Genomic DNA, 14,414 nt, shown 5'->3' on the forward strand with positions numbered 1-14,414 from the left:
GCTGCAGTCTTTTGGGGTCTGTCTCCCCAGCTTTGCACATCTAGAGGTGACATTTTGCCCCTTCTTCTTTGCACACTCGCTCTCGCTCAGTGATTGGACAGAGACGTCTGTGATCAGTAATTTTCACGTCTTGTCACAGATTCTCTGGGATTTGGGTCTGGACTGTGACTGCGCCGTTCACACACAGGAATATGCTCTGATCTAAACCCTCCATTGTAGCTCTGGCAGGATGTTTAGGGTCGTAGTCCTGCTGGAAGGTGAACCTACGTCCCAGTCTCAAGTCTTCTGCAGCCTCCAACAGGTTTTCCTCCAAGATTAATAGAAACACGGGAAGAAGCGGAGTCCAACGACATTCTGCACTGCACTCCTAGGGTCTGTCCCGCCGTGCTAATAATTTCTCATTTTTGCCAAGATACATGATAAGATTCTGTCTGCAGCCACCACTAGGGGGAGCTCCCTGTATACAGAGATACATGATAAGATCCTGTCTGCAGTCACCACTAGAGGGAGCTCCCTGTATACAGAGATACATGATAAGATCCTGTCTGCAGCCACCACTAGGGGGAGCTCCCTGTATACAGAGATACATGATAAGATCCTGTCTGCAGTCACCACTAGGGGGAGCTCCCTGTATACAGAGACACATGATAAGATTCTGTCTGCAGCCACCACTAGGGGGAGCTCCCTGTATACAGAGATACATGATAAGATCCTGTCTGCAGTCACCACTAGGGGGAGCTCCCTGTATACAGAGATACATGATAAGATTCTGTCTGCAGCCACCACTAGGGGGAGCTCCCTTTATACACAGATACATGATAAGATTCTGTCTGCAGTCACCACTAGGGGGAGCTCCCTCTATGCAGAGATACATGATAAGATTCTGTCTGCAGCCACCACTATGGGGAGCTCCCTGTATACAGAGACACATGATAAGATTCTGTCTGCAGCCACCACTAGAGGGAGCTCCCTGTATACAGAGATACATGATAAGATCCTGTCTGCAGCCACCACTAGGGGGAGCTCCCTGTATACAGAGATACATGATAACATTCTGTCTGCAGTCACCACTAGGGGGAACTCCCTGTATACAGAGACACATGATAAGATCCTGTCTGCTGCCACCACTAGAGGGAGCTCCCTGTATACAAAGATATATGATATTATCTGTCTGCAGCCACCACTAGGGGGATCTCCCTGTATACAGAGACACATGATAAGATTCTGTCTGCAGTCAACACTAGGGGGAACTCCCTGTATACAGAGACACATGATAAGATTCTGTCTGCAGTCAACACTAGGGGGAGCTCCCTGTATACAGAGACACATGATAAGATTCTGTCTGCAGTCAACACTACGGGGAGCTCCCTGTATACAGAGACACATGATAAGATTCTGTCTGCAGCCACCACTAGGGGGAGCTCCCTGTATACAGAGATACATGATAAGATCCTGTCTGCAGCCACCACTAGGGGGAGCTCCCTGTATACAGAGATACATGATAAGATCCTGTCTGCAGCCACCACTAGGGGGAGCTCCCTGTATACAGAGATACATGATAAGATTCTGTTTGCAGTCACCACTAGGGGGAGCTCCCTATATACAGAGATACATGATAAGATCCTGTCTGCAGCCACCACTAGGGGGAGCTCCTTGTATGCAGAGATACATGATAACATTCTGTCTGCAGCCACCACTAGGGGGATCTCCCTGTATACAGAGATACATGATAAGATCCTGTCTGCAGCCACCACTAGGGGGAGCTTTCTGTATACAGAGATACATAAGATTCTGGCTGCAGTCACCACTAGGGGGAGCTCCCTGTATACAGAGATACATGATAAGATCTTGTCTGCAGCCACCACTAGGGGGAGCTCCCTGTATACAGTTACATGATAAGATTCTGGCTTCAGTCACCACTAGGGTGAGCTCCCTGTATACAGATACATGATAAGATCCTGTCTGTAGACACCACTAGGGGGAGCTCCCTGTATACAGAGATACATAATAAGATCCTGTCTGCAGTCATCACTGGGGGGAGCTCCCTGTATACAGAGATACATGATAAGATCCTGTCTGTAGCCACCACTAGGAGGAGCTCCCTGTATACAGAGATACATTTAAGATCCTGTCTGTAGCCACCACTAGGGGGAGCTCCCTGTATACTGAAATACATCATAAGATCCTGTCTGCAGTCACCACTACGGGGAGCTTCCTGTATACAGAGATACATAAGATCCTGTCTGCAGTCACCACTAGGGGGAGCTCGCTGTATACAGAGATACATCATGAGATCCTGTCTGCAGTCACCACTAGGGGGAGCTCCCTATATACAGAGATACATGATAAGATCCTGTCTGCAGCCACCACTAGGGGGAGCTCCCTGTATACAGAGACACATGATAAGATCCTGTCTGCAGTCACCACTAGGGGGAGCTCCCTGTATACAGAGATACATGATAAGATACTGTCTGCAGTCACCACTAGGGGGAGCTCCCTGTATACAGAGATACATGATAAGATCCTGTCTGCAGCCACCAGTAGGGGGAGCTCCCTGTATACAGAGATACATGATAAGATCCTGTCTGCAGCCACCACTAGGGGGAGCTCCCTGTATACAGAGATACATAAGATCCTGTCTGCAGCCACCACTAGGGGGAGCTCCCTGTATACAGAGATACATGATAACATTCTGTCTGCAGCCACCACTAGGGGGAGCTCCCTGTATACAGAGATACATGATAAGATCCTGTCTGCAGCCTCCACTAGGGGGGGCTCCCTGTATACAGAGATACATGATAAGATCCTGTCTGCAGCCACCACTAGGGGGAGCTCCCTGTATACAGAGATACATGATAAGATTCTGTCTGTAGCCACCACTAGGAGGAGTTCCCTGTAAATAGAGATACATGATAACATTCTGTCTGCAGCCACCACTAGGGGGAGCTCCCTGTATACAGAGATATAAGATCCTGTCTGCAGTCACCACTAGGGAGAGCTCCCTGTATACAGAGATACATGATAAGATTCTGTCTGCAGCCACGACTAGGGGGAGCTCCCTGTATACAGAGATACATGATAAGATTCTGTCTGCAGCCACCACTAGGGGAAGCTCCCTGTATGCAGAGATATATGATAAGATCCTGTCTGCAGCCACCACTAGGGGGAGCTCCCTGTATGCAGAGATATATGATAAGATCCTGTCTGCAGCCACCACTAGGGGGAGCTCCCTGTATACAGAGATACATGATAAGATCCTGTCTGCAGCCACCACTAGGGAGAGCTCCCTGTATACAGAGATACATGATAACATTCTGTCTGCAGCCACCACTAGGGGGAGCTCCCTGTATACAGAGATACATGATAAGATCCTGTCTGCAGCCACCAATAGGGGGAGCTCCCTGTATACAGAGATACATGATGAGATCCTATCTGCAGCCACCAATAGGGGGAGCTCCCTGTATACAGAGATACATGATAAGATTCTGTCTGCAGTCACCACTAGGGGGAGCTCCCTGTATACAGAGATACATGATAAGATCCTGTCTGCAGCCACCAATAGGGGGAGCTCCCTATATACAGAGATACATGATAAGATCCTGTCTGCAGCCACCACTAGGTGGAGCTCCCTGTATATAGAGTTCACTGTATAATCCACTATGTGGTGAGATAGCCCTGGCGGTGGCTGCCTTTGCCACCTTCGCTCCATTCTACAATGCAATCAGGGGTAGATAGTAGAACAGTGAATAGTTGTGCAGGACTCTTTCCAGTAGTCTGTGGCCGCTAGACGGGAGCCCTAAGAAGTGTTGCAGGCCTCCCTCCATCCGCAGTTCTGTGTTTGATTCGCCGGTCTGGCAAGATGTAATCATTGTATCACGCCCAAGTGGTCGCGTCAGGTTGGCGGAGGATCTCGGGGCTCTCGTCCGGCGAGTACAATCAGCAGCACATGGCTGATGGATCATGGATGGACAGATTGGCTCCAGCAGGTGCCCTATGGCCGCCCTCCACTTTCACAGCTCTATGCACTCGATACACTGTAAGCCCCCCACAGTTGGAGGCACAGGATCAGGGGGCTGCGGGCTGATACATTGTTATCAGGTGCCAGGAGTAATAATGGATCCAAGGAGGTTTTAATTCTCCCCTTTAATGGGCGACCAGGAGATGTTCACAAATTCAGCTTTATAGAAAATATTACACCCGGCACAAATCCCCTGTTGCTCCATTAAAAGGTAGAGAAACCAGCAATGAATCCTGCCGGCGGCGGCGCGGCGCGCAGGATCACTTTGGTTACTAGAAGAGCCTTTTAACCAGCGTTTGACAACGCGGCACTGAATATAGAGACTCGCACTTAACACCGAGTGCCAGGATGGCGCCGAGTTGGCCCCTATGAGTGACGTGGAAAATAAGGAGTTGTCAGAGCACAGACAAAGAGAACGCGCGTCACCCCGCCGGTGCATCCGACTGCGAGAGACGAGAGGCTGAACTGCGGTGACTGATACACTGAGGAAGAAGAGACTTGTTCGCTGTAATTGATGTAATTTCACACGTCTGAAAACTCTCACAGACAGACCCACGAGAGCGGAAAGGCACGCAACCACCGGAGGAAGGTCCCAGGAAAGGCGCGCTTAACCCTCGCGATGCCGGCACGGCTGCGGAGCTCGGCGTCCCTCACCTGTGGCGGCTGCAGCGATACAATGTATCACCGCATGAATCATTTATGGCTCAGTCTCTGGGACATAATTGACCTCACTTTGATGTGATTGAGATGAAATATTAATCAGAACGAACGCCCCATGGAGCGACCATGCCGGATTCATGTATACATTCATTATGTAGCACCAGGTATCATAGGTGCAACAAAGCGACTTCATGTTTGGCAGGATTATAACCTCCGCTCCTTAAAGGGGTTGCCTCATTTCAAGAAACATTTGCCCATAGGCTCAGATACCTGGAAATAAAGAAACAAATGGAGCTTTAGTTACCATTCAGCTCTGCGTCTCCGTCACTGTCTCGGTCTGTGGCTGCATGCGGTGACGTCATAACGACAGCGCTGCAGCCAATCACTGAGCTGAGCTGCTCTGCCAATGTAGACGGCACAAGCACTGATTGGCTGCAACACTGACATCACAGCTGCAGCCAAACATTAGAGACCGAGGCAGCAATGGAAACCCTGAACCGGACCTGGGGAGGGTAGGGAAGTCTTAGGTTTACTTATTACAGATAGCTGAGCCTTTAGCCAATTTTTTTTTAAATCCCTTAAACTGGTGGATAACACAGGATCCACCATTCACAATAAGTGATATTACAGCTCAACTCCTCCTCCTCCTCCTGTACAATGACTGATAACACCTCTATATACAATACATAACACAAGATCCACCATTCACAATAGGTGATGTCACAGCTCACCTCCTCCTCCTCCCGTACAATGACTGATAACACCTCTATATACAGTAGATAACACAGGATCCACCATTCACAATAAGTGATATTACAGCTCACCTCCTCCTCCTGTACAATGACTGATAACACCTCTATATACGGTAGATATCACAGGATCCACCATTCACAATAGGTGATGTCACAGCTCACTTCCTCCTCCTCCTGTACAATGACTGATAACACCTCTATATACAGCCCATAACACAGGATCCATCATACACAATAGGTGATGTCACAGCTCACCTCCTCCTCCTCCTGTACAATGACTGATAACACCTCTATATACAGTAGATAACACAGGATCCACCATTCACAATAAGTGATATTACAGCTCACCTCCTCCTCCTGTACAATGACTGATAACACCTCTATATACGGTAGATATCACAGGATCCACCATTCACAATAGGTGATGTCACAGCTCACTTCCTCCTCCTCCTGTACAATGACTGATAACACCTCTATATACAGCCCATAACACAGGATCCATCATACACAATAGGTGATGTTACAGCTCACCTCTTCCTCCTGTACAATGACTGATAAGACCTCTATATACAGTAGTATTGTTACGCTCACGCGCGGACTGACTGGCATGAGCGTGATTAGTGATCCCACTGTACCATGAACCGAGGAGTGCCTGGAGGGGCGTAACTAAGTATTAACCCTAGCGGCTTAGTCGACTCTGTGGACCAAGGAGGAACCGAGCAGAGGGACCAGGTGCGACTCCAGGTCAGACCCCGGTCACAGTTGTTGACCCACACCGGGGAATGCAGGAACAGGCAGGTTAGACTGGCATACAGGCAGGTGGATATTGGCAAGTACGGCTGGTATGCAGACAGGTGGGCACTGGCAAGCACGGTTGGTGTGCAGACAGGTGGGCACTGGCAAGCACGGCTGGAGTGCAGACAGGGAGGTACTAGCAGGTTGGAGCGCAGGCTGGATAGGGTCCAGTACAGACTGGGAGACAGGTTCAGAGTCGCAGATGCGGTAGTCAAGCAGAGTAAAGCGAAACCGCAGGTGCGGAGGACAAGGCTGAGCAGAGCGAAACCGCAGATGCAGTGGACAAGGCTGAGCAGAGCGAAACCGCATGTGCGGTGGACAAGGCTGAGCAGAGCGAAACCGCAGGTGCGGTGGACAAGGCTGAGCAGAGCGAAACCGCAGGTGCGGTGGACAAGGCTGAGCAGAGCGAAACCGCAGGTGCGGTGGACAAGGCTGAGCAGAGCGAAACCGCAGGTGCGGTGGACAAGGCTGAGCAGAGCGAAACCGCAGGTGCGGTGGACAAGGCTGAGCAGAGCGAAACCGCAGGTGCGGTGGACAAGGCTGAGCAGAGCGAAACCGCAGGTGCGGTGGACAAGGCTGAGCAGAGCGAAACCGCAGGTGCGGTGGACAAGGCTGAGCAGAGCGAAACCGCAGGTGCGGTGCACAAGGCCGAGCAGAGCGAAACCGCAGGTGCGGTGGACAAGGCTGAGCAGAGCGAAACCGCAGGTGCGGTGGACAAGGCTGAGCAGAGCGAAACCGCAGGTGCGGTGGACAAGGCTGAGCAGAGCGAAACCGCAGGTGCGGTGGACAAGGCAGAGCAGAGAGGACAGGGCTCTGTTCACACTGAACAGACTGGAAGGGACAAGCATAACCAGATACACACAAGGTACTTGCAATGAAGCGAGTGGACTCTAAACTCAGTCTGGGTATACGGCCCCCAGAGAGGCGGACAAACAGGCTAGGAGAGTGTTCAGACAGGAACTGACACTGCAACAAGATACAGGAGCGAGTCTGGGTATACGGCCCCCAGAGAGGCGGACAAACAGGCTAAGAGATAGTTCAGACAGGCCTGGGAATACAGCCCCCAGGTTGGTGGACAGGCAAGAAACAGAACGGGACCTGGCACATCAGAGGCAAGGAGCCCTCTGAAGGAAAGAGTTGCTCAAGCACCTTCTTCTGGGAGAAGGAGGTTTAAATATCCAGTGACCCACAGCAATAGGCTGGGGACGCATTAGGGGTGTGCCCACAGCAGCTACAAGAATCAGGAAGTAACCGGGCCGCCGGCCTAAGCAGTCAGACCAGAGCATGCACACAGTAGAACAGGAGCACGGCTTACAAACTGGACTGAAGGTTAAGATGCGATCTTGCATAGTGGGAGATGGTGCACTATGCAAGCACACCGCCAGGTATGTTACAAGAATATACAGCTCACCTCCTCTCCCTCCTGTACTATGACTGAAAACACCTCTATATACAGTAGATAACACAGGATCTACCATTCACAATAGGTGATATTACAGCTCACCACCTCCTCCTCCTGTACAATGACTGATAACACCTCTCTATACAGTACATAACACCTCTATATACAGTACATAACACAGGATTCACCATTCATAACAGGTGATGTCACAGCTCACCTCCTCCTCCTGTACAATGACTGATAACACTTCTATATACAACTGATAACACAGGATCCACCATTCACAATAGGTGATGTTATAACTCACCTCTTCCTCCTCCTGTACAATGACTGATAACACCTCAATATACGGCTGATAACACAGGATCCACTATTCATAACAGGTGATGTCACAGCTCACCTCCTTCTCCTCCTGTACAATGACTGATAACACCTCAATATACAGCTGATAACACAGGATCCACAATTCATAATAGGTGGTATCACAGGTCACCTCCTCCTCTTCACCTCATATATGTGTGGCCACCCCCTGATGAAGGCAGACACCGAAACGCGCGTCGGGGTGGGATTATCCTTGTGGCAATTCGTGCTAGCTCCCATACAGGTAGATCTCATATGAATATTATATTACTTATAGATATGAGCAGCAAAACAATTTCATATATCATATGTTTACTTCAGGCATCTAAGCACTGCAGCACTTTATAATCCAGATGCTGCACTTTATCAGCTCAATTAGAGTTTCTATATAATCACATTTACTTACCTGCGGGTTAATACTTTGATATTGAGTCTGTGCACTTTTGCATTTTTTTATTATTTTACAATCCTTTTTTTGTATATGATTACATTATTCAGAAGATTATTGTGCTATCTACATGTTTGCAGTTTTTTCATTTGTTTGGATACCTAGCAGCTATTTATTTATTGATAAACATATTTAGTTATTGATTTATATATGATTACTGATTTGAAGTTTTAGATCTGCTTGCCACTTGGATTGTGCACTTGCTTTTTCTTCTGGTTGTCTTTCCTACCCTTGTACACCTAAACTTCTTGATCAATAAAATATTTAATATATTGCACCATTACTATTGACCTTTTTGTTATGACTGATAACACCTCTATATACAGTATATAACATAGGATCCACCATTCACAATAGGTGATATCACAGCTCACCTCCTCCTCCTGTACAATGACTGATAACACCTCTATATACAGTAGATAACACAGGATCCACCATTCACAATAGGTGATGTCACAGATCACCTCCTCCTCCTCCTGAACAATGAATGATAACACAGCTATATACAGTAGATAACACAGGATCCACCATTCACAATAGGTGATATCACAGCTCACCTCCTCCTCCTGTACAATGAATGATAACACAGCTATATACAATAGATAACACAGGATCCACCATTCACAATAGGTGATGTCACAGCTCACCTCCTCCTCCTCCTGTACAATGAACGATAACACAGCTATATACAGTAGATAACACAGGATCCACCATTCACAATAGGTGATGTCACAGCTCACCTCCTCCTCCTCCTGTACAATGAATGATAACACAGCTATATACAGTAGATAACACAGGATCCACCATTCACAATAGGTGATGTCACAGCTCACGTCCTCCTCCTCCTGTACAATGACTGATAACACCTCTATATACAGCTGATAACACAGGATCCACCATTCACAATAGGTGATGTCACAGCTCACCTCCTCCTCCTGTACAATGAATGATAACACAGCTATATACAGTAGATAACACAGGATCCACCATTCACAATAGGTGATGTCACAGCTCACCTCCTCCTCCTCCTGTACAATGACTGATAACACCTCTATATACAGTAGAGAACACAGGATCCACCGTTTACAATAGGTGATGTCACAGCTCACCTCCTCCTCCTGTACAATGACAGATAACACCTCTATATTCAGCTGATAACACAGGATGCACCATTCACAATAGGTGATGTCACAGCTCACCTCCTCCTCCTGTACAATGAATGATAACACAGCTATATACAGTAGATAACACAGGATCCACCATTCACAATAGGTGATATCACAGCTCACCTCCTCCTCCTGTACAATGAATGATAACACAGCTATATACAATAGATAACACAGGATCCACCATTCACAATAGGTGATGTCACAGCTCACCTCCTCCTCCTCCTGTACAATGAATGATAACACAGCTATATACAGTAGATAACACAGGATCCACCATTCACAATAGGTGATGTCACAGCTCACGTCCTCCTCCTCCTGTACAATGACTGATAACACCTCTATATACAGCTGATAACACAGGATCCACCATTCACAATAGGTGATGTCACAGCTCACCTCCTCCTCCTGTACAATGAATGATAACACAGCTATATACAGTAGATAACACAGGATCCACCATTCACAATAGGTGATGTCACAGCTCACCTCCTCCTCCTCCTGTACAATGAATGATAACACAGCTATATACAGTAGATAACACAGGATCCACCATTCACAATAGGTGATGTCACAGCTCACCTCCTCCTCCTCCTGTACAATGAATGATAACACAGCTATATACAGTAGATAACACAGGATCCACCATTCACAATAGGTGATGTCACAGCTCACGTCCTCCTCCTCCTGTACAATGACTGATAACACCTCTATATACAGCTGATAACACAGGATCCACCATTCACAATAGGTGATGTCACAGCTCACCTCCTCCTCCTCCTGTACAATGAATGATAACACAGCTATATACAGTAGATAACACAGGATCCACCATTCACAATAGGTGATGTCACAGCTCACCTCCTCCTCCTCCTGTACAATGACTGATAACACCTCTATATACAGTAGATAACACAGGATCCACCGTTTACAATAGGTGATGTCACAGCTCACCTCCTCCTCCTGTACAATGACAGATAACACCTCTATATTCAGCTGATAACACAGGATGCACCATTCACAATAGGTGATGTCACAGCTCACCTCCTCCTGTACAATGACTGATAACACACAGGATGCACCATTCACAATAGGTGATGTCACAGCTCACCTCCTCCTGTACAATGTCCGATAACACCTCTATATACAGTAGATAACACAGGATCCACCATTCACAATAAGTAATATCACAGCTCACCTCCTCCTCCTGTACAATGACTGATAACACCTCTATATACGGTAGATATCACAGGATCCACCATTCACAATAGGTGATGTCACAGCTCACTTCCTCCTCCTCCTGTACAATGACTGATAACACCTTATATACAGTCGATAACACAGGATCCACCATTCACTATAGGTGATGTCACAGCTCACCTCCTCCTCCTGTACAATGACTGATAACATCTCTATATACAGTCGATAACACAGGATCCATCATTCACAATAGGTGATGTCACAGCTCACCTCCTCCTCCTGTACAATGACTGATAACACCTCTATATACAGTAGATAACACAGGATCCACCATTCACAATAGGTGATGTCACAGCTCACCTCCTCCTCCTGTACAATGACTGATAACACCTCTATATACAGTAGATAACACAGGATCCATCATTCACAATAGGTGATGTCACAGCTCACCTCCTCCTCCTCCAGCTGCACAATGTGTCTGCTGAGCCCCAGCTCTGGAGAGGCAGCAATCGCCCCATATCTCTCCCCAGGTTGGGGCTAATTGAGGACAATGGTGGGGTTTAGCGAGGAGCCGGACTGTATTACAGGCCATGAATTATCAGTGATGGCCGGTCCCGAGGAGCGCGGCGGACGAACCATTAATTCACGAATACCGGATCAATAGGAATGTGGAAGAACTGATATCAGAATAAGGCAGCAGGTCAGGGAGGTTCAGATGCGGGATGTCCGAGGAAGATTAATGCCGGCATTACGTGAACGATCAGCGGACGCAGCTGGGGAGCGCTTATTGTATGCTACGTGATTTACAGGGGCCACAAATGCAATTAACGGGAAACTTATGGCCCAAATAACAGACAGAAGAGAAGGAAGACCCAGATATTGTCCAGCGTTCAGGCGCTGCCCAGCAATCAGCGTTTCTACCAGCGAGCGAGCCCTGCCGCTGCCGGGGAATACACCGCCTGGAAGAACATGCAGCGCTAAAACGTACCTCTTATTAGAAAGCCTCAAGAATGGGCGGATTTATAATTCCATAGTTTACTGCTCATTGCCTGGGTCACCGGCCACTTCTGCAGGGCATCAGAGGGGGGGGGGGGCCGGTCTCCAAGGCAAAGACGTGAAGCGCTGACAAGCTCTTTGCTATAGAGCTTGTAGGAGCCACACGGAAGGTGGTTGGATCTAGAGATCCAGTCCACTAACAGTCCCCTCTCCTTCTCCCGTGCTGTAGACACTAAGCGGCCTCTGCAGGCGACATTGGAGAGAGAAGAATAGCAGCCAGTGGCCCGAAATGTTAGTCATCAGACATGAACCCTCCCCAGCAAGCAGAGGGGTCAGGAGGCAAGAGAGCGGTGGGCTCCTGAAATAGGAACAGGAGACACCCCCCCTTAATCTACATTACATTATTACTTATACTCTAGTCACATCCCAAGCTGCAATCACAGCTTCAGTAAGGTGGTGAAACCTGTTCTGGTTGGATCCTCAGGAGGTCGTGGCGGACAGCATTCTGTGATACACAGTCAGGGTGTCAACCAGAAGCAGGCAACACTGCAAAGCAGCACAGCATGCAAGACAGCAAGAAATAGGAAGACGGCAAGCAATAGGAAGATAGCAAGCATGGGAGACAGCAAGCAATAGGAAGATAGCAAGCATGGGAGACAGCAAGAAATTGGAAGATGGTAAGCAATAGGAAGACAGCAAGCAACAGGAAGACAGCAAGCAATAGGAAGACGGCAAGCAATAGGAAGACGGTAAGCAACAGGAATACAGCAAGCAACAGGAAGACAGCAAGCAATAGGAAGACGGCAAGCAATAGGAAGACGGTAAGCAATAGGAAGACAGCAAGCCATCGAGACACCAAGCAACAGGAAGACAGCAAGCAATAGGAAGATAGCAAGCATGGGAGACAGCAAGAAATAGGAAAACGGCAAGCAATAGGAAGATAGCAAGCATGGGAGACAGCAAGCAATAGGAAGATAGCAAGTATGGGAGACAGCAAGAAATAGGAAGACGGCAAGCAATAGGAAGATAGCAAGCATGGGAGACAGCAAGAAATAAGAAGATGATAAGCAATAGGAAGATAGCAAGCATGGGAGACAGCAAGAAATAGGAAGACGGCAAGCAATAGGAAGATAGCAAGCATGGGAGACAGCAAGCAATAAGAAGATGGTAAGCAATAGGAAGACAGCAAGCATGGGAGACAGCAAGAAATAGGAAGACGGCAAGCAATAGGAAGATAGCAAGCAACAGGAAGACAGCAAGCATGCGAGAGCGAGACAGCAAGAAATAAGAAGACAGCAAGCAATAGGAAGACAGCAAGCAATAGGAAGACGGTAAGTAATAGGAAGATGGTAAGCAATAGCAAGACAGCAAGCAATAGGAAGACGGTAAGCAATAGGAAGATGGTAAGCAATAGCAAGACAGCAAGCAATAGGAAGACAGCAAGCAATAGGAAGATGGTAAGCAATAGGAAGACAGCAAGCAATAGGAAGACGGTAAGCAATAGGAAGACGGTAAGCAATAGGAAGACGGCAAGTAATAGGAAGACAGCAAGCAACAGGAAGACTGCAAGGAATAGGAAGACGGTGAGCAATAGGAAGAGAGCAAGCAACAGGAAGACGGTAAGCAATAGGAAGATGGCAAGCAACAGGAAGACGGCAAGCCATGGAGACAGCAAGCAATAGGAAGACAGCAAGCAATAGGAAGACGGCAAGCAATAGGAAGACAGCTAGTAATAGGCAGATGGTAAGCAATAGGAAGACAGCAAGCAATAGGAAGACAGCAAGCAATAGGAAGACGGCAAGCAATAGGAAGACGGCAAGCAATAGGAAGACAGCTAGTAATAGGAAGACAGCTAGTAATAGGAAGAAGGTAAGCAATAGGAAGACAGCAAGCAACAGGAAGACAGCAAGCCATGGAGACAGCAAGCAACAGGAAGACGGCAAGCAATAGGAAGACGGCAAGCAATAGGAAGACAGCAAGCAACAGGAAGACAGCAAGCAACAGGAAGACGGCAAGCAATAGGAAGACGGCAAGCAACAGGAAGACGGCAAGCAACAGGAAGACGGCAAGCAATAGGAAGACAGCAAGCAACAGGAAGACAGCAAGCAATAGGAAGACGGCAAGTAATAGGAAGACGGTAAGCAATAGGAAGACAGCAAGCAACAGGAAGACAGCAAGCAACAGGAAGACAGCAAGCAATAGGAAGACGGCAAGCAATAGAAAGACGGTAAGCAATAGGAAGACAGCAAGCCATCGAGACACCAAGCAACAGGAAGACAGCAAGCAATAGGAAGACGGCAAGCAATAGGAAGATGGTAAGCAATAGGAAGATGGAAAGCAATAGGAAGATGGCAAGCAATAGAAAGATGGTAAGCAATAAGAAGATGGCAAGCAATAGGAAGATGGCAAGCAATAGGAAGATGGAAAGCATGCATGGGAAACACCAAGCAAGCAATGGAGAGAGGCTGCTACAAAAGTACTAATCTGTGCACACGTGAAGTAGGGTGTATGGTGCGGAAGTTTCTGCGCCATTTCTGCATCTGTTGGCAGTAATAATGCTGCGTAAAATAGGTGCGTTTTTGATGCGTTTTTGGTGCAGATTTTTCCTCACTCATTA

The 14,414-nt window shown here is 47.8% G+C and overlaps 1 protein-coding gene across 2 annotated transcripts in view; it reads right to left on the bottom strand.

The window, feature by feature from the left end:
* The window catches only part of KIRREL3 (kirre like nephrin family adhesion molecule 3), a 1,173,775-nt gene that overhangs the window by 580,279 nt on the left and 579,082 nt on the right, over positions 1-14,414 (bottom strand). The window lies entirely within an intron of this gene.

This window comes from Phyllobates terribilis, unplaced genomic scaffold (genome assembly GCF_046119375.1).
Source record: "Phyllobates terribilis strain yellow unplaced genomic scaffold, ASM4611937v1 Scaffold_12__6_contigs__length_324123572, whole genome shotgun sequence".
NCBI classification, from domain to species: domain Eukaryota; kingdom Metazoa; phylum Chordata; class Amphibia; order Anura; family Dendrobatidae; genus Phyllobates; species Phyllobates terribilis.